Source organism: Pan paniscus, chromosome 13, assembly GCF_029289425.2.
Source record: "Pan paniscus chromosome 13, NHGRI_mPanPan1-v2.0_pri, whole genome shotgun sequence".
NCBI classification, from domain to species: Eukaryota; Metazoa; Chordata; class Mammalia; order Primates; family Hominidae; genus Pan; species Pan paniscus.
Genome location: NC_073262.2, coordinates 28,728,675 through 28,751,586, shown reverse-complemented (window position 1 = coordinate 28,751,586; position 22,912 = coordinate 28,728,675). Strand labels below are relative to the sequence as shown.

General features: G+C 32.8%; 1 pseudogene; it reads left to right on the top strand.

Annotated features, from left to right (window-relative positions):
- The first annotated feature begins 21,162 nt into the window (after positions 1-21,162).
- LOC100982567 (large ribosomal subunit protein uL22-like) lies at positions 21,163-21,779 on the top strand (annotated as a pseudogene).
- Positions 21,780-22,912: the final 1,133 nt, after the last annotated feature.

Genomic DNA, 22,912 nt, shown 5'->3' with positions numbered 1-22,912 from the left:
ACATGTACATTTATTCATTAATTAAAGATATACTTTCTGCCAAGGTATATGCTAGAGACCGTAGAGTCAAGAAAAATAAAGACAAAATCCCTAACTTCATGAAGGATAGATTAGTTCTTTCTCATAATTAAGAATTTATAATCTAACAACATAAAAATGTTACTGGAGATCTAAACCAAAGAAGTAATAATTTTTGAAGATGTTACTATATTTCTTATTCTCTTTTGCTGTGAGAGACTAAAATTGATCTCTAGGCTTTTAAATTTTTTTCTCTAATTCTGCTAAGTCTATTTATTTAGCTATGGCTTAAATTTATGGGGACAGTAGAAATTTTATTTATCCATGCATTCTCAGGCAACAGGCTACAGTTCACTAAAGTGCCCTTGAACTAGTATTCTCTGCTCACTTTTATGGCAGGCAAGATAAGAGAATGAGGTTATACCCCTGGTAATAAGATTCATTGAGTGGATTAAGCAGCCATTTTGTTATTCATATTCCTGAACCCAGGGCTTTTGAGAGGAAAGTTATTAAAAAAAAAAAAAAAGTAAAACAAAACACTAAGCATGCTACTAAAAGTATGTCTATGAATCTACAGATAAACATAATGTGAAAGAGATACAAGTAAGTCTTCTCAAACAAATGCCATTGCGGTTATTTTGCTCACTGGTTTGCATATCTCTTCCTTAGAAACATTATTTTGCAAGGGTTTTTTTTTTTTTGGTTGTTGTTTTTGATTTTATTTTTATAAATTACGACTCCAAATTAACACTACCCAATAATCAAGGGAATTTGGAGTAATCAAGAGAATCTGGAACAAGCTTAGCTTTCTTAAAGAACTTAAGAGCTATTGAATGATGCTGCAAGGTCTTCCCTGTTGCAGTCCTTCACAGAAACAGAGAATTGCCTCTAAGCACACATGGAACCACTTTTGTTTGTAGCTCCACTGACCAATATTATTCACTTTTACTTATACAAACTCTTCACTAAAAGAGAAACAGCATGTTTTGAACAGTGCATTTTCAGTGTAGCATACTGGAAGAGATTTATTACTAGGAAGAGTTGAGTTCTAGGAATGCAGAAGGCCAGAGGGCAATGCAGATGTATGCAGAAGGAGTCAATCACAGTTCCAGGTGCCTTCTTCTAGTACGCTTTTAGGGCCTCCCCAAAGTAGATATCTATTCAACATCTTGAGAGAACATGTGGCATTAGGGGCACAGTTATGATAAAAAATGTTATTTAGTAGACCCTTTCCTCCTTGCTGCTTCATCCATTTCATTCTTTTCTCATTGCTTCTGTCTTAGCAACTGCAGGTTCACATGGTCTCCTTCCACTGACCAGCCAGTTTTCAACTTGCTAGCATTCTGGAAACATTCATAGATCTCTAAATCCACATTCAGGTAGTTATGCTCTTATGTAGATACAGACAAATTCTTAGGCAATTTTGCTAACGTGTCAAGTAGATATCTTAAAATAATGCAAAGAACTATTTAGTATGTCTGCACTATAATGTTCAGATTGTAAGCTTATACACATTTTCATTAAAAAAAATAAAAACAGAAAGTCTTTCACGAATCATCATAGATAGCATGGTGTACATCCATTACAAAAAGATGTTAGAAAGCAGGCCTTTTAAATTCTGCTTCCCCAAATAAAGGCCCTTCCCAGAAGAGAACTCTTTCAGCACCAAGACACTGTCTTTCAAATATTGCTCCAGTGGAGAGCAAAAATTATAGTTAATTGGATTCTTCATTCACGAATCATGTATCAGAAAGAAGACTCAGAACAAAGTCTATTATGAATGAAAATTAGTGACACATACAGTGACGTAACACACACACTGTAGTGGAGTTATATACTCATAGTTATGTAATTATACTACATAAATACACATACTAATATATATTAGTGTGAATATATTATATACTTGTTTTTAGATTTGTCATATTTAAGGGCAGATTATTGAATCATATTCAGTAGCCATGAAATATATAGTACAGTTTAAAATACCTCCTGATTTATAATTCTAAGGTCTAACCTTATTTCTATCTTATGCAAAACATGCCTTTTTGACTAGTTTCTCATGAATTCTTCAATTGTACAAAATATTTATCCTAATAGTTTTCACTTATTTTTAATAGATCAAAAGACTGTTGTTGCAATCCCTTGAGAAAATAATGTACATTTTTTTATTATCTCCCACAATGTAAGTGGTTTCATTTAGTTTCAAAAAAGCTGTCAATTTTATCAATGAACCTTGAATTTATAAAATGTTTTCCCTCAATTCAATTGAGTATGAGCCAAAAACAAGTTGTGTGAGATATTTTCTTCAATTATTCATTTACAACAAATTTTTATGTATATATGTATATAGCTCACACTATGTGTGTGTGTGTGTATACATACAAATATATATATAGAGAGATATCAATTAATTACTGACATTCTTTAATTTAAGGCAATCTCTGTGTATTCATCTAAAATTTTCAATGCAATTTCTGCCTATTACTTACCCAAGCATTGGTGAATTGGAAGCATGGTCTTTTGATATGCTAATGTATCACTTTTTTTCTTAGAGTATGAAAATCACAAAGAGACCATGACTATACACATTCAGGATTTATCACCTACAACCCAGTACCTGAACCAAGCTAAGCCTTGAATTTTTAACTTTCAAGTGCCAAATATTCGAACTCATGTATTAATCGTCAGGACCCCACAGTTGCTGCCCCGTTAATGAGATCAAATTCTCCATGGTTCTAACCTTGCTTAAAATGGAAAAGCTTTATAGTACAAACGGGTTTGAGCATATGTAAATGTGTTCTCCATTTGTTAGCCTGTCTTTCAATCTTACTTCAGGAATAAGTCACTCTTACCACAAGCTTCTGTGACTTTCTTGTTTCTGTTACTTCTCACTTGTTACCCAGAAGAAATCTATCCTGCTGCAATGGGTAAAATGTTCTTTATCTATTTCAAAACAGCTTTCCCTATTATTTGCATTTTTAAACCTTTTTCTGAACACATCCAAGCATCTACTCAGCCGTTTCCAAAAAGATGTGCATTGGGGAACACCTTCATTGAACCAGCATGTTAGTAGTAAATGTCTTACCCCTCAGAGAATTTGCAAGTTCAAAACCTCATGGTATACATGGAGAGTTTAGATTATAATTTTTCAATATTCCTTCCTGTACATTTATCAAAAATGAAGTTCATCTGCCACTGGACTGCTCAATTCTCCAGTATGATTACAGCCATCTGGAGCATCTCCCAAACCTCATTAGTTTTTGACTAACGAAAATAGTTTAGTGTTGTCAGAATATTTCACCACTTCCCTGTTCATGTTGTTCTCCTCATCATTAACAAGTACATTGAAATACATAGGTCCCAACACCAAAAGCCATCAATACATCTTTCAAGTCCTCACACTGCTTTATCAATCGTTGCTCCTAATCTCTTAGCCTCTTTTCCCAAAAAGCGTATATACTGGTTCATTGCTATGATGCCTTATACAAACTCCTAAGAACTGGATAGTAAACAGCTGAGTTAGTATGATAGTAAAGAAGCAACATTTCATTTCCTCCTGACATTTTGGCAATTAGAAATCAAAAAACTAAGAACTTAGTGGAAAGACAAAGAACATTTGGAAAATATTTCTCAAAGAATACTTGGCAGTTTCACAGTTTCTTTTCACCTCTAGGAGCAGCAGGACCTTCTGTAAGACCTTGAAGCTTCTGTTTAGTTATGACTTTAGTTTTGGATATACATTAACTCATCTGACATGTATTGATACTTCTTTTAGTTTATTTGTGATAATGTTAGCTCAGGATATTATCATTTTAGCTAATTAACTGTTGTAAAATACTTATTTAAAAATGTATATTATTGACTTTATCACATTCTAAGATGAATTATTTACCAGAAATGCCAATATATCTAATCTACGTATATATAGATGTATAATAACATATACAATAAAATATATACTATATATATGCTAGTGATACTGTGAAAAATATCTTTATCTATATCCCTATTACCAAGGGAATAGGTGATAATTAGGTAATTATTTAAATAGTTACCTAATTTCATTGAACTTATTTTGAAGAGATTTAATTTCTCCTTTGGATCAAATAAATATTTTGGTCCTCTTATTTTAAAAATCAATAAATTGTTATAGTTCTTAGTGTGTTTACAATGTATGTTATTATTATATTATTGTTTTTCTTGGATTATATTTTTCATATTTTAGGAAACTCATATAACTCATATTTCTAACAATTGACTAATAATGTGTAAGTTTTACAAAGTTCAATCCAATATACATTACATATATGATATAATACATAATTATATATATTCTATATATGTAATAACAAGAGTGAAACATTCTGCATAACTTATGCCTCCATGGTATCCAGACCCTACGTGCATTCCTATAATGTATGATGGGATGACATAAAAATCAAATGCTTAAATGTCCAATTCATTTTTATGACTCAGTGAGTAACCCATTTTGCACTATATGTCGAAACATGAATTTATATTACTAACTCCTTTGTACCTGGTCTTTACTGCCACTCATTATTTACTGGATCATGTATTTTAGAAATGATGTCTGATGGTCATATTGAAACATGCATAGGTAAAGACCTTAGATATTTTGTGAAATCTTAAACAAATACAAATTAAAAACTAGTTAACAACGTTGATGTGCCCTTTACACAAGAATCATCCAGTGGAAAAAAAAAATAAATGAAAAGTAAAGCTAAACAACGAAAACAGCAATATTCTAGGAGGAAGTGTCCTTTAGAAGTCTAAATATAGTTAGTTGGATTTTTAAAAGGAAGCTTTCAAAGTGCTAATAATATGCCACTTATTGACATGCACAGTTTAGTCAGATTTTTTCATTTTCATATGCATTCTCATTTCCAGCACATCCAATATGCACTGCTAACCTGTTGTCTTTACCTCCTTAATTATAAACCCTTGTAATTAAAAAAGTCAATCTTTACAATAATTAATTTAAATAATTTAATTTAATGAATGCTTCTGAAATGGAAGACTTAAAATTCCAGAAATAATTTTCTGGGGCCACTTATAAAGTGGTGAATATTATAATAATGAGTGCTCATAAATTCATTGTTCCTACTTCATGTATTTCCAACAATGTATTTTATAGCACTTGCTCTTCCTGTTCAATGAATGTGTTATCCTACTCACGTCTGGCCAGATGAAGGTAGATTAGTCATCTAGATAAACAGTATATCCTCTATTACGAACAAATTAAAAAATCTTTTTAAAAGGACATCATACATGACTTGAAATTTGTATGAATTTACCTTTTAAAAATAGCGTATTTGAATTGCTTCCCATGTTCAAATCTTTTCGTTTGCTAAATAACAATAATAATCCATCATAATTAGGGTTTCTTGAGGATTAAATAAGTGTGTGTGTGTGTGTGTGTAGTTATCTATCTAAATTTTCCAAATTTCTACCTGTGACTATATAATTTATTTAACATTTTCTTTGCAGAAGCTTCAATCAGACAGAAAACTCAGTAATGACCTCAGAAAAAGTCAATTCAGTTTCCATTTTTTTCTTTTCACAAAGACTGAAGTATTAATATTTTGATAAACTATCATAAAATGTTTTTTTTCCCGTCATGGGAGTCCTTCAGAATATGGGTGAAATTATTGAGTAAGACCTTAATTGACTGTAATCCAGTTAACCAAAATCTGCATTAAAGGAAATTTTGTGCCCTTCCCTTTTAATGTTGTTATAAGAAACATAATATTATATAAAATATCATAGCCTCTTTTATAATATACATATTCAAGTAAACCACCCATATCTTCTTCATATCTTATACTGATCATTTAAAAACTTGAACTACATTTAGCATACATAGTTAATATGTTATGAATGGCAGGGATTATATATACAATAAAAAGGTAAATTTTAATACACAGATTTGCTACCAGAAAATTCAACTATTTACACCTTTTTTTCTTCCATCTGATTATTAGCTTATTTCTTGGTCTTAAATTGCACAATAAAGCATGTGATTTCAGCTGTATTAGAATTGAATCTCTGTCATTATCTTTGCTTACTAAAGTAAGCAACTGGATTTCCTATAACTCAAAGTCTTTATTTGTTCTCAGTAGTGAAAAAAATTTAAAATTCATCCACAGTTTTCCATTTGCCTGATAAACGTATGCATTATCCTCACTGAACATTATCTAAGTATAAGTTTTATTTATTTATTTATTTTTAATTTTTTTTAATGAGGCAAGGTCTGACTATGTTGTCCAGGCTGAACTCCTGGGCTCAACTGATCCTTCCACCTCAGTCTCTCAGGTAGCCAGGATTACAGGTATGTGCTACCATGTCCTAATGTTTGCATTTTTTACCCCAACTTTAACTTTGAAATATTTCTGACTCCAGAAAATACACTCAGGTTTACCAGTTGTTAACTTTTTATAACATTTGTTGATACATGTGAGAGTTAATTAAAGGTGCGGTAATATTTTACTCTCAATATTTAAGTATGTAACTCCTAAGACAATAGCATTATCCTGTATGAATGCAGTAAAACTTTCACAGTAAGGAAAGTTAACATCTAGTATCTAATATACAGTAAATATTTAAATTTTCCCAATTATCTCAATAAAGCTTTTTGTAGCTGTCTTTTGCTTTGTTCTTCAGTCAAGGATTCAATCAAGGGTCATTTTGTAAAACTTAGTTGTCATGTCTTTTATGTTAGAAACTAAAGGAGTGGGCCAGGCACGGTGGCTCATGCCTGTAATCCCAGCACTTTGGGAGGCTGAAGCTGGCGGATCACCTGAGGTTAGGAGTTCGAGACCAGCCTGACCAACATGGAGAAACCCCATCTCTATTAAAAATACAAAATTAGCTGGGCGTGGTGGTGCATGCCGATAATCCCAGCTACTTGGGAGGCTGAGGCAGGAGAATCACTTGAACCCCGGAGGCGAAGGTTGCGGTGAGCCGAGATTGCACCATTGCACTCCAGCTTGGTCAACAAGAATGTAACTCCGTCTCAAAAAAAAAAAAAAGAAAAAGAAAGAAACTAAAGGAGTGCTCAAAAGCCTGTTAGGCCACGTTAAAAGGACATAGGAAGTAGAAGAGACCTTCTTTTATTGGTCAAATTATAGACAACTTGCTATGAAATAAATATTGACAGAATTGGATTATAAAACATTGGTCAAGTGACAGATCCATATGTCCTTATGTATTCTAAAAAACAAATTATTAAAACAGGAGCAGGTGGGGTACTTTACCTAACAAACTATCTGCTGATAAATGTAGAAGGGAAAATTGAAAGAGTAATGGAAAGTCATTCCCTTGCCACAAATATGGATATGATTCCTTCAAGTAAAAATTGTCTATGGTTGCTAAAAGACTATCTGAGAACCATATACTCAGATTCAATGATCACCCCACAAAGTACATATTAACACACAAAGAAAAAAGAATTGAAGATTTCATGGACTACATAAACAAAAATATCAAACTTAGCATCACCAATAATGGAACAAACTGACATCCTATGCCCTCTGATGTGATACTGGGAAGGACACCACATCAATTTAATAGCAGGATGAAGAAAGAATTATAATCTATTTTGCAACTGACAGCAACATAACAGCCCAAGAAATTTATCAGAGATGGAACAACCAGCTGATTTAATTTATCATGCTCATTTTGTTATGATGGCACATGTATGGAGTCTAATTCACAATTAAAAAGAGAAATAAGACCCTTTTACTAGTTAAATATCTGACTCCTTGACTGATAGGTTTAGTAAAACATTTAGATATTTCTGAATAAGCAGATGTTCTATATGGGAAATCAATCCAGGTGTGACTCAAATTTTCAGTTTTCCTGGATTCTTATTTTTTAAAATGTCTCTATATAATGAAGTTAGCAAGTTATGTGATTTTTGAAATTAGTTTTCTTTCTTACATAAAAGGGTAGAAATGTGTGGTTTTTGAATCATAAGCAATGGATGAGTGACATGATGCTTGCCAATTTATCTAATCATCCCACACCATTTACATATTAACTTTTATAAAGATACTTGAAAAATAAATTGATGTAACAGGTATGTCTCTTTGTTTTTAAAACACACCAAGAGAGTCAACTGTACTCATATGATGCATACTTACGATAGGAGGAAAGAAAACACCTGGTTTCAGAATAAGGTCACAGAGGTGTTACATTCTTACCTCATCTACCTTTATATGCCTTGTTTCGTAGGTACTCTTATTTTAACAAAAAAGAAAAAAAAAAAAGAACCTCTCCTTTTCCCAGGCTGCCTCAGTACTTTGGCAAGTTAAATACAGAAGGAATTATTTTTCATGGTGAAAAGACTATACAGCCTCATGAACACCAGGGTTTATGATGGCCTTCAGCAACAGTACTGTGCTTGGCGCCTCTATAATTTTATTTGATCCAGGGAAAAACAGCTTAAGTTATATAATGGACATTCTCTTCAAATTTCCTTTATTTGCAGGCTTGCACATGTATTGTTTTATATACACCAATATCAGTCTTTGTGATTCAATGCTGCCAAAAATACTCTTTGATGAATGCTAATAAATAATATTACTCTGTAGTTTTTAAGGTTGGGAGTGGGAAAGAACAAAAGCCAAGTCTGAATAAATTATAGTCTACATTTGACATTGAAAATTGGACCAAATACACATGGCTTCAAATCATGAAATCTGTCCAGTCAGAATATTTCCTTCTCTTCCTGTCCATGTTAATCAATGGGACCGCTTAATATAAAAGTCTTTATAGTGCATACCAGCAAATATGGGATCATATGTTACAACACAATAATCTATAGTTAATGGATTTGGAGGTTTTAGCAAAATTCCATGACATGTTGGAATGCATATTGTAGCTATGTTTCTTACACACGAAATGTGTAGCACATGCTCTTGGGATTCTGAAACATTCATCTCTTCTGGCAATAGAACTCCATCAAGACTTTGCTCTTGATGAAAAAGGTAGAACTTTCTACTGTCTATTTGTTATTAACTAATTATAAAAGTGATTATAAATTATTAGCCAAGGGAAAAATGACTCACAGATAATAACTAGTAACATGGTGAGTACTCATTTTGAGTATACCTTTCAAAATTGTCTGGCATTATATTTTTTTCATGATCAATTTCAGGTATTCTGTCAAATAATTTGAGGATCTCATGTATCAATGCTCAAGATCCATGAACATTTATCAAAGTGTTACATGGTAAGATTGAAAGAGACTTAACATACATAGGTTGGCAGTATAAATTTTCATCCAAAAAGGGGCACTTTTGAAAGCAAAAGAGAGTGCTATCCAGAAAGGACACTGGGTGACTGCAACTATCCTGCAGAAGAATGGGACCTATGGCAACTCAATTAAAACAAAACTGAGGACATTAAAATAGGTCACTATCAGTGTCAGACCTGCGTCTCCAAAGACCTTTGCTTTATATTTTCCTATATGTCATGACATCAGCCCAAACTTAAAATGTCTAACATGACAATTATCTACAAATTTGGCTTCACCACTGGCTTGCCTATTTTTGCCAGTGTTAACATCATTCTCCCAACTACTCATTTCCATAGGAAAAAAAAAATCTAATTTGGCATTGTTAATTTTGCTCAATGTGATTGTAATTTGCATTGCATTTGTTATTGCAAACATTTATTTATACATATTATTTATATGGCAGATATTGTAGACATCTTCTAAGTCACATTTGATATTGTTAGATTTCATAATTTTCTAATCTAATTTATTTATAATCATCTCTTACGGTAGTTAAAATGGGCAATTGCCTGAATGCTGCTGAAATTCGGTACATTTACCTACGTTTATTGGCCATTTGTGTTTCCTCCTCCGAGAAATACCTGTTCATATCTTTTATCAGGTTTAAAATTTGTTGTTTCTCTTATTCATATTTGCAGTTCTTTTTGTATTTTTATATTAATTATTTTCAGTTATATGTGTTATAAATATGATTAACCCTTTATTGCTTGTGTTTTCACTTTATTCCTGACTTCAACTGAACAGAAGCTCTTAAATTTAAAAATGTCAAACTTGTCAATATTTCTTTTTATGCTTATTATATATTTAGGTGTTGTGTTTATTTTATAGCCTGAAATAATAGAAAAATTCATCTATGCATTCCACTTAAATTTTAAAATATATCTTTAACTCATCTGTAATTAGTTTTCAATTTATAAGTGAATATATATTAGCATGGTGAAAGTTGAAATTTTTATAATATTCAGATATTCTTTTTTTTTCTTTTTTTTATTATTATACTTTAAGTTTTAGGGTACATGTGCACATTGCGCAGGTTAGTTACATATGTATACATGTGCCATGCTGGTGCGCTGCACCCACTAACTCGTCATCTAGCATTAGGTATATCTCCCAATGCTATCCCCTCCCCCCTCCCCCCACCCCACAACAGTCCCCAGAGTGTGATATTCCCCTTCCTGTGTCCATGTGATCTCATTGTTCAATTGCCACCTATGAGTGAGAATATGCGGTGTCTATTAAGAGCATAAGCACCGGGAGATGGTTTAATGGTAACTGCCTTTTTTGATGTCAGGCTGGAGCTCCAACTGGGAACTTGCGTTACATGCAAGATTGATTGGATAGGGAACACTCCCTGACAAAGAGCTACATAATTAGAAATTCCATTACCTTGATATGTCTTTCTATGTATTTGTCTTTTTTAGTGCTTGGCAAAATATTTTATAAAATTCTTCATACAAATTTTAGTGTATCTTTCATTAGATTTATTCCTAGAAATGCATTGGGTTTTGTTACTATTTCAAATTGTATTCTTTTAATTTTTTTTTGTTTATTGCTGTGAATAAAAATGTCATAGATTTTTGTACGTTTATCTCAAAATATCTAGAATATATTAGTACTAATAATTTCACTGTAAATTCACTTGGCTTGTGTATATAAACAATCATAGCATCTCTGTGTGGGCGTTTTTCTCTTAATACTTTGCCTGTACTTATTTATGTTTTTCCTTATTTTCTTTTTCCTGTGCTGTCTAGGGCATTTAGTATACAATTGAAAAAAGGTAGTGATAATGGGCACCTTTATTTTTTATTTTAGAGAAAATGCTTTGAATATTTTTGATTTAGAGTAGTGTTTACTGAGAGTCTTTTGGTAGATACCTCAATAGGTTACTTTGCTAGAAGATAGATGATAAATAGGTGTTGAATATTATCAAATATATTTTTCTGCTTCTTTTGGATTTATCATATGGTGATTATCATACATTTCTCCTCCTTTAATCTTTTTATGTGGTAAATTAACATTATGTATTTTCTAATGTTAATCCAACCTTTAAATCCTGGAATCAACTCAACTTGCTCATGATGGATAATCATTTTTATGCACTGTAGGATTTGGCTTGTGAGTATAAAGACTTTTGATCTATATTCACAGCAAGATTGGCCTGTAAATTGGTTTTCTCATGCTAGCATTGTCTGGATTCAGAATAAAGATTATATTGGCTTAATAGAAATGATTGTGAAGTATTCTCTCTTGTTTATTTCATATAATGGGAATTATCTGTTTGTTGAAATTGTGTAGAATTTGCCTGTAAAACCATCTAGACATGGGTTTTTCCAACAAGGTCTTTTAAATTACTTCTCCTATTTCTTAACTAGTTGTAAAAACATTGATGTGGGCTTTTTTTGTTTGTTTTTTAAATTTGGTTTTGGTAATTTTTAGTTTTCAACATATTTGCTCATTTTATCTAAGTGTTCAGATTAACTGGAATACATTTACTAATGCTGCTTTTCACTGCATTGTACAACTTAGGTTCCCATTTTGTGATCCTATGATTGTTTATTTCTTCCTTCTCGTTTTTATTCATTAGTTTCGTAGTGTTTGCCTATTTTATTAGACTCTTCCTATGTGGTTTTTTTGTTTTCTTTTTAAAATTTCAAGTGTTATCTTTACTTTGTCTTACTTGTCCTTAATTTAACTTTATTTTGCAGTGTTTGTAGTTTCCGCACTTCTCTAGCATTATGTTAGCACACTTAGTTTTCAGGTTTACTTATCTTCAAATCCATATTTAATGCTATAAATTTCCATTTAATATCCCTTTTGCTAAATCCTCCAAGTTATAACATATAGAAATATCATAATAATTTATCACTAAGCATTTTTGTTGTGTATACCTAAGTATTTCTTGCTGTGATGCTATTGAAAATGATGTAATTTTCTATTTCATTTTCCAATTGTTCATGATTAGTATACACAAAAGCAGTTTTTTTGTTCATTGATCTCATATATTTGTATCTACATAGTTTTTATTTCTTTTTTGACCTCATTTTGTATCATAAGTTATTTGGAAGGATTTATTTACATTTCCAAATATATGGGTATTTTAAACTTTATATTTTTGTGTGCTCTAGTTTTGTGTGGGTTTTTTTCATTGTTGAGGATTGATAAATGGCTATTCGTTATAAATATTCCAAACATACTTGAGAAGAATGTATGATCTCTAACTGTTGCACACAACAGTGGTATTTTTCTATTTTATTTTCCAAGTGTTCACTACTAATATAGATAGATTGATAAGTAGATACAGATAAATGATAGACATATCTTAATGTTTCATCATGAAATATAATTGAATACATTTAATGAACTGGATTAAATACATTACTTATGCATATATCATATGTATACTCATATGCATATGTTTACAGTTGTGTTTATGTTAATCCACTCTAGGTCATTAAATATATTATTCAAATATTATTCTATGGCTCTATTTTTTTTTTTTGCCTAACCTATCAATGATTGAAACAGATCTCCTGTAACCTCAAACCATGAAATTTTCACAATTTCTTCTTGTACTTAAATCAATTAATTCATATTTGACTTTATGAAGATAATATTCAAGTTTAAATTCATTTGTTGTCTCTGTGAATATCTTTAATAATTATATAGTGAGCCTCTCTATCCATCATAATGTTATTTTCTTAAAGTCTATTTTAAATGATATTAATATGACTACATCAAGGTTTTGGGGGGACCATATTTGTATTGTACAATTCAAATAATTTTACTTTTAACTCTTCTATGTATATATTCTCAATAGCATATATATATAACATATAATAGCATATATACAAATGTATGTATACACACACACATACACACACACACACCACACATATAGAGTATCCTACACTAAGACTTTACAATGGTGATTATGACCCACACTGTTTCTATTATTGTGGTAGCATCTTCTTCTATTAGTTGCTCTATTATTATATGCTTATTAACTTTAGTCTATTATCATAGTCTACTGTGGAAGGGTGTCATATATCTCCTTCTGGCAAGGCATTCAAATTTCAACCAACTAATCCATTACAAAGAAGTATGAAAGTCTATGTTTGTGTCATATGAAAGTTCTTTAAATGCAGACAATTTTATTAATTTTTATATCCCCAGAATCTAATATAATGCCTGTTTCATAGGAGTCATTTGTATGAATAAATGGGTTTTGAGTGAATATAAATGAATAAAGGAGGTAAGAAAAGAAGGAAGGAAAGGGGCAAGGGAGGTAGGAGAGAAAAAAGCAAGGAAGAAAGGAAGGAAGGAAAAAGGGAGAGAGGGTAGGAAGAAAGAATGTTCAAATTCCTCAAATAAAAACCCTTATTTCATACAATATATAGATTACCTAGTAAAATGTGTAATACTGTAACACTGTATTTTCAAGGTAGTTGCTCAGATATAAGAGTTAAAAGTGAATAGATAGTATAATGACATCTTTATTGTGCATTCATTAGTTTTATTGAATGATGGTGCATATACCCCTTTGGACCTACCTCTGAATTACGTTAGTTAGAAGTAAGGTAAAGGTTTAATAAATGCAAATTTGAGTAAGATTTCAAAATAGTCACATTAAAATGTACTATGTTATCTGTTTAGTGTATTAAATCTACATGGAATGATGATGTATTGTGGGAAAAGCAGTAAAATGTCAGGTTTTTTGAGTGAATTCATAACCCGTCATTATTATTCCTTTACTTGCCTTAATTATTCATTATACCCACAGCTAATAAATAACAGTTTATAAATTTGCTGATAAAAAAGACCAATTGATTAGGATATAGCCCAGTTAGGATTACCTCTACTTAGTTTAATAATAAATACAATCTCAATTTAATATATGATTATAAAATTTCAAAGATATTCTGGAGATCCTACAATAATTGTTTCATGCATTTGTGTTTTACTAGATTTCCTGTGGCATATCTTTTAGGAACTGATGCCTATAAATCATATACAAGTGGACAGGGTGATGTGAACTCACAAAAATATTAGACAGTATTAATAACGCATTTAATTCATGTCTGTCAAACTAATATAGAATTTCACCACTCCATCACTGTCAAAAATCAATTTAACACATTTTGGATGGTGATAAAACCTTATCTATTAAGTCCTGGTCGATTCTGCTGATTATATGTTGAGGTGTGTCTTGTTTTGTCATTAGTATTAACCTTTGGTTTTTCTTGAATCTGTGAGTTGACAGGTCTATTCATATAGCTGGGACCCACTTTACTTTAAAGATAAATGAAAGTTGTCAGTGGGCTAAGAAATTCTGGATCTTTAAAGCTTATATCAAAAGAGGCATGAAAAAATAATACTAGTGTTTCTTTGGAGTCTATAGTTTTAGCTCTTATTCTAAATCATATGTAAGAATTGAAATCACGACTTCCAAGAGATACCTGTATGCCCATATTCATTGCAACATTACTCACAATGGCCAAGATAGGAAAACCACCCAAGTGTCCAAGGACTGATGAATGGGTAAATAAAATGTGGTACATATATAAACGGAATATTATTCAGCCCTAAAAAAATTTGCCATTTGTGGCAACAAAGAGAGACCTGGAGGATATTATGATAAATTACATAAACCAGTCATATAAGGACAATATTGTATAATTCCACTTATATGAGGTATCTAAAATAGTCAAACTTATAGAAGCAGAGAGTATTGGAGTGGTTGTTAGAGGTTAGGGAATGGGGGAAGTGGAGAGTTTCTATTCAATGGGTATAAAGTTTCAGTTATGCTGGATGAAAAAATTTTAGAGTTCAGAACAGCATCGTACCTATAGTTAACAATAGGGTATTGTGCACTTTCTTAAGAGGGTAGATCTCATGTTAAATGTTCTTAACATAATAAACAAAGAAAAAAAAACAAAATGCACATAAGAAAATTTTAAGAGGTGTTGGATATGTCTGTTATCTTGATTGTGGTGATGGCACCCCGGGTGTTTGCATATGTCCTAACTCATCAAGTTGAACACATTAAACATAAGCAGTTTTTCGTATATCCACTCTACCTCAACGAAGCTGTTAAGGAATGAATGAATAAATAAGCGAATAAAAGGCATATTGAGGGCAGATACAATTCCTAGTGCAATGCCTTGTGTTTGATAAGCACTCAGTTACTACCATTCCAATTTTGATTCAGTTCACACATAATTTACCATTCTCTTATACTATTCTGTTCAATAATTTAAGAAACACTAGTACATATACCTTTAAAATAATATTTTTAATTTATTGCAATTCCAAGAAATATAACCATAAATTTATAATCATTAGTCTTAAATACCTTTCAATATCTTTTTAAAATAGGAATTGCCATTAAAACACATAATAATGATTCCTGTGAAAACACTTACACGTTTGTAAACTGTTTTTCAGCACTTACTAATCTCATTTGTTTCTCATAGCAACTCTGTGAGTTTGGCTGGTGTCACCAAAAGTTTCTATATTTTTCTGAGGTAACAGACATTCAGAAGATTTACATAATGTGTCCAAAATCATACATACCTAATTAAGACAGGCTTTATGATTCGAAACCCATTACACCTTTCACTAAAATATGCTTATCATATTTCTCTCATAAACTTCAATAGTCTTAGAACAAACTATTCCTTATACTATTTGATCTGGCATCCTCCAGTCAAAGTCTGTATGGTCCATTTTTCTTGAAAATTTCTAGAACCCATGCATTTATAGATAGATTTTTGTTGATTACATCTTGCATATTTATTACTAACAATAGGGGATTTTATTTTTCATGGCCCCACTATCTATGACAATTAAGAGTCAAATGCTTATAAAAATATTTATAAAGTGTAATATATTTTTTAGGTTCTTTCTTCTTGTAAGACAAACCTGAGTGTTTTTTTCACTAAAGTTGCAAATGTGAAAAAAAATACTGTTTTCTATTCTGTCTTTCTTTTCCAGCATTTGTCTTTACAGGCTTTTCTGGAGTTTTGTTTCTATAAAAGCACTTTGGATCATAATTTATGAGGTAGGTTGAATCAGATAATAATGTATGCCATTTATACTTTATCATACTCACATAGCTTTATGGGTGTGTACCTTAGAGGCAGAGAGGCAAATTTTTATTAACACATGTTTATACATAATTGACCAATTGGGAAGTGGTAAGAAGTAATGGCTGTGATTTACATAGACTGAGATATGTCTTAGAGCACCTCACCCTGTCTGGAGCCCCCACTGTGACAGATGAGCCCATGCCTTTGGGGGATGACAGCATGCTATTTATGGCATTTCCTTCTGAGACAATTAAGTAACATATGCCAGGACCATAGGGATTATCTTTGAGCTACACAGTATGTAACTCTATCTGAAGAGAAATATAATATTTTACAAATTTGACAAACCATAAGAAAGCTTACATTGATTCACCCATTTTAACAAATACAATAACTTCTTTGTGCCTTAGTAAGATTTATCTCCTGATAAGAGTATGTTATAAAACATTAACATATTATATATATATATATAATTCAGAAAATATGGCATATTTATTTTGTGGGGGTGTGATCTTCATAATGAACTCTTACATAGGCCTCTTATTTTAACAACTGCTTTATCTTCCTCTATTTAAACCAAGTCAAATGGAAAAGTTGGTTTATTATAGAAATAAAAACTAATTTCTTATGCTGCTATTGCACTATTACCCTGCATGCTACAGTTTGGAAAAGACGATGGGTTGACTGGGACTAATGAGGGCCAAGGAAAGGAGGAATTAGATGTCAGGACCAATACACTGTAACCTTGTCCTCAGTAACATAGTGACTCAATGCAGTGCTGTGTTTATTGGGAGCATTTAGGTGGTCTAAACTATGGCCTCCAGGAAATTTAGGTTTATTGTTTCTATTTTATTATAGAAGTCATTGAGGTCTAGCGAGATTTATTTAAAAATTCAAGTTCCAATGGGAAGTTGATTACAAATTAGAAATTACACATTAGGAAACGTTGGGATTAAAAGATCCACTATAGGTTAACGAAGCAGCTGGTCTTTGGCATGATTGCTTCATGAGGTTTACAGGTCTCCATAGTTTAGCTCATTTTCTTGGCACAATATAGTAGCTGAAGAAGTATTTGTTAAATGCATGAATAAAGAGGAAAAGTTGTTCTCCTGGATCTCTTCTCAGATTTCTTATCTCACTTAAGTTGATTTATGATCTGATTCTTCTTGTGTTTCTGAGGTTCATGCTGCACACCCATGGCCTTCCACAAGTAATTATACTTGTAATTCTTGGTATTCTATGGCGAGGTGTGTATGAGGTCATCATTTGTAAATGATTTCAATTATGGCCTAGTTTTTAAAGACCTCAATAAAGGCCAGTTTCTGGAAATTGTTAAAAAACAAAAAAAGAAAGAAAAGCAAAAACAAAGAGGAGGGAAAGAAGGAAGGAAGGGAGGAAGGAAGGAAGGGAGGGAGGAAGGAAAGAGGGAAACAAGGACAAGTAGATGTGAAAAAGCAACTGTAAAAGAAGTTAACTGACTTTTCTGGCTGCCCAAGAAGTTCTTGTTTGGTCTTTCAAATGGTATCAATTTGGTAGAGTTACCTTATAACAACTTTAAGCCTTAAGGATGTGTATACTACATCATTCCTATGATACTACACTGAAATGATATTCCTATTTTGCCAATTGAACAGGTGAAGGACCATGAGACTGAGTGGTGAAATAGTGACAGCATTAGATTTGAATATCAGACCCATAGATCTTACAGTGGGCTTTGTTGGGTTTATGATAACTTGATATGTAATAATATCTTTATTTATATAGTGCTTTGCCATTGAGAAATTATTTTATAAATATTCATTTAATCTCTGTCTCTCTTCAGTAGCAATTTTTTTGCTAGAATCTATGCAAACTTTACAATTCATCAAAGAATAAAGAAGAAATTCCTTCACATTGTGTTATTCAAAAATCCACCTTACATGCATTGTTTATTCCTCCCTGCCTTCTCCTATCCTTTATTCTGTATTTCTCTCTCCTTCCTTCTACTCATATTTATTGGGTTTCTTCTCTGAGCCAGAGCCTGCAGTAAACACTACTCTCCTTCATGCAGGCAATTCTGGACAGTTCCTCCTGGTCCCCTGAAACCCACACCCTTAGAATCACAGCACTCCTTTGGTTCCACAATCCCAAACATTTTCATACAGAAGAATAAGACAAAGTAGCATAGAAAATATTTATTGGCTAAGCTTCATCCTCATTGATTTTCATTGCTATATCTCCTCCCATCTCCAAGAGATGGGAATCAGACAAAAAACAAAGCCAGGCTAGCTATATTTTTTACTCTAAGAATAGTCTAATATTAATGTACAACATCTATAGCGAGAGAAAAAGAGAAAGGGGTGGTTATACTAAAAGTCATAATTTGTTGAAAATGAATATATCAGGCAGTGCAGTTAGCATTGTAGCACCTGGCACACTGGTGCAAATACAGGGTCTTTTACAATTAGGATGTCATGAATGTTGTCCCTCATATATTAACCACTTAAATAAGTGGATTTCCATCAATTATTTCTAATTATATGCACTTTCATTCAATTAACAAAAGCTGACAATGATGTAGTCTTGCAACATAGGGTTTCATTTTCCCAGCATTTTTCACCCTTCATTTTCACTCTCTTTCAATAGAAGCCTTTCTTATTTTTAATAATTACTCCTGTGTTAACAAGAGTAAACTTCCTAAGAAATAATGACTCACTGGAAAGGCTAGATATAATGCCTAGGAATCCTTGGATGGTAAGTAATATACAGTAAATGTATTTTTTTGAAGGATATTTGGGGTTCTCAAGGTTGTAGGAAGACTGGAGAAACAGTAGTGGACAATGGTTAGGAAAAACATAACTCTGAAGGCTGTCAAGTGGGAGGCTCAGCTATCAACACTCCACTGGAATGGACAGATAAGAACACAGCCTTCCATTAATTATTCAGCTCTTTTCTGTTGAGTCCCTTGAGATACAAGACCTAGCTAGGGTCATTCAGCTGATCCTAGAACAGGGTTTAGTGCACTGGCTACCAAAAGGGGATAGCAAGATTTCCCCTTTCAGTTTCTAAAGTGGGAGGGAGAGCATGGCCTCAAAGCTACTGTGGCAAGGGTGCTGGAGGCAGGCAGTGACAAACCCTAAAAGAGAAAGAGAGGTAGATACTAACAAAAAGGACTATTTATTAGAAACTATAAAAAATAAAAGGAATGTGAAGTGAAAGTAAACTTAATGTAATTTTCAGAGTGCAATTCTGACCTAGGGAGGGAGAGCATGGAAGGTAGCAGAAATAAGAGATCGTTAAAACAGTGTAGAGTCCCAATTCAGTGTCAGCCAAAGACAACCTGTCATTCACAGTAGTAATTTTATTAACAATCTGATATTTGGGATGACATGATTTTAAAATTGCCACCAGATTGTTTCAAAGAAGGACTCGGGGGCCGGGCGTGGTGGCTCATGCCTGTAATCCCAGCACTTTGGGAGGCTGAGGTGGGCGGATCACGAGGTCGGGAGATCAAGACCATCTTGGCCAACATGGTGAAACTCCATCTCTACTAAAAATACAAAAAATTAGCTGGGCGTGGTGGCGCGCGCCTGTAGTCCCAGCTATGTGAGAGGCTGAGGCAGGAAAACTGCTTGAACCTGGGAGGCAGAGCTTGCAGTGAGCTGAGATGGTGCCACCATACTCCAGCCTCATGACAGAGAGCGATACTCTGTCAAAAAAAAAAAAAAAAAAAAAAAAACTCGGATCCAGTTTTGTGATATCTCTTTCAATGCTTATTCACATTTCCCCAAGATAGCAGGCTCATCATGGATCACAGAACTTCCAGGCCCTCTCCTCACTTATTCAGTGCTGCTAATGCATCTGCAGTCTCACTCGTTGAGTCCTCAGGAACTCCTTCAAAGCAGCAGCCAAAGATCGGCTGATCACAATTAATAAAGTGTTGGGGGAATGCACCTAATAGGTTTACACACAAACTCAGATTTTAATTATTTTAATTAATTGACCATTTAATAACTGGATATTAAACTAATAGTTTTTAAACAAAACTTTTTTCAATGTCTATGTTTAATTGTAATTCAATTTATTTCACAGGAATGTTCAAAAAGCTTTGACTCTTTATGAGCCTTTCTTTACTCCTCTAAACTGACATAATACAATATCTTTAGTTTCTAGAAACTTATTTTGTTTCTAGCCTATGCAAGCTTGAGTCAGAAAGTATGCCTTGTTTATGTTGGCATATTTGATTTCTCTCTCTGTCTCTCTCTGCATATACATATATGCCATGTAAGCACATTGACATATTAAAGAACTCCATCCAAATCCCCAATCATGTTCAAGCAACAACTTCCCACTAAAACAACAAAAATATTGGACACTCATGAAAAATTCTCAAAGATCCAACAGTCTAAAATAAAATGACTATTTGTAGTATTGAAAAAATTATTTATTTTTTGCTTTTTAGGCAAAACATTAAAAGTATACAATGTGTAGAGAACAGTTTCTATCCTACTCTGAGGACATATACAGTGCTACAACCACATTATAGGGAAATGTATCAAAGCTAAATGCAATTATAAATGTGCCTGTCCCTTGACTCAGGAATTCTGTTTCTGGGAATTTATTCTACAGAAATTCTGTTACCAGTGCATAAAATAAGAACATAAGCAGATTCACTAGGACATTGTTGGTAATATCAGAAACTGGGGAGCCACTGCTCTACCCCTTCCCCTAAGTGGCCTGAGGTGATATTTGAAAATGGTTCACTATTCGATTGACACAGAAAACCCCACAAAGTCATGCAAATCAAGAGATTCAAATCGTATTCATTTAAGAACACTCGTGAAACTGCCCAGGCCATCAAGGATATGCATGTATGAAAAGCCACTAAGTGACCTGAAAGATGTCACTTTACAGAAACAGCATGTACCATTCCAACATTACAATGGTGGAGTTGGTAGGTGTGCCCAGGCCAAACAGTGGAGCTGGACACAGGATCGGTGGCTTGAATTTTTGCTGCACATGCTTAAATATGCAGAGAGTCATGCTGAACTTAAGGCTTTACAAGCAGATGGTCATCGAGCATATTCCGGTGAATGAAGCACCCAAGATATGCCTTTAGACTTACGGAGCTGACGGTCAGATTAACTCATACGTAAAGAAGCCCTCCTTGCCGCATTGAAATCATCCTTACTGAATAGAAACAAATTGTTCTTAAACCAGAAGAGGAAGTTGCACAGAAGAAAAAGATATCTCCGAAGAAAATGAAGGAACAAAAACTTATGGCACGGGAATACATTCAGCATACAATAAATGCAATTAAAAGTGAAAAAAAAAATCACTGGAAACAACCCAAATGTCCAGCAATAAAGTAGTAGCTTAATGAGTGTGGTATATTCCTATAATAAAATGCAGCTTTTAAAAGAAATGAAACAGACCTCAATGTACTGATTTGGAAAGATAGCCAAGATATATTATAAAGTAAAAACACCACACTAACAGTATATGTAACTATATTATATCATCTATATGGTTGTATATGTAAAGAAAATATTTCATAGAAATATACAGAAAGCTAAAATAAAAATGTTCCCTGAGGAAAGTATTCAGTATATTTCTTCATTTACATTGCTGCATTTTTTAACTTTTTCAACATATATATATATATATTAACCTTACAATCAGAGAAGTTTAAAAACAAAACAGGTATTATAGTGTAAAATGAACAAATCAGATTACAAGACAATGAATGCAACGTGTTTCTAATTTTGTTAAAAAATAAGATTAATTAAAAACCATTAGTAAGGTATAATCAAAATTTAACAATGTTTGTAGGAGAGGGGAACTTACGTTTTCTATGCTTCTCTTTATTTCTAAAAATCTACGTAATAGAATCACGCTGTTTTTATAATGATAAAAATACATAACAGCACCCATTTATAAATGATTTAGGTATTATTATGCATGTTATGGATTTTTTTTTTTGACAGGATCTCACTCTGTCACCCTGGAGTGCAGCAGTGTGATTATGGCTCATTGCAGCCTTCACCTCCTGGGCTCAGGTGATCTTCCCACCTCAACCTCCCAAGTAGCTGAGATTGAAGGTGCATGTCACCATGCCCAGCTAATTTTTTTTTTTCTTTTTGTCTTTTTGTAGAGACAGGGACTTGCCATGTTGCCCAGGCTGCTCTCGAGCTCCTGGACTTAAGTGAGCCATCCACATTGGCCTCCCAAAGTGATGGGATTACAGGTGTGAGTCACCACACCCAGCCAGGGAATGATTTGTTTTAAATTCATTGTAATAATCCCATGGAGGTTTTAGAGACCATTTCAATAATTTGTGATAACTTTAAATTTTTTTTTCTCAAACACCTATTTTAGTTTACTCACAATATACACCAAGCCATTTACACGAAGGAAATCTCAATATTAATATCCTATAATGAAGGTCAACAACATGCAAGAATTTAGATTCTCAGTATGCTCAAGAAACTTGAAAATTAACTCA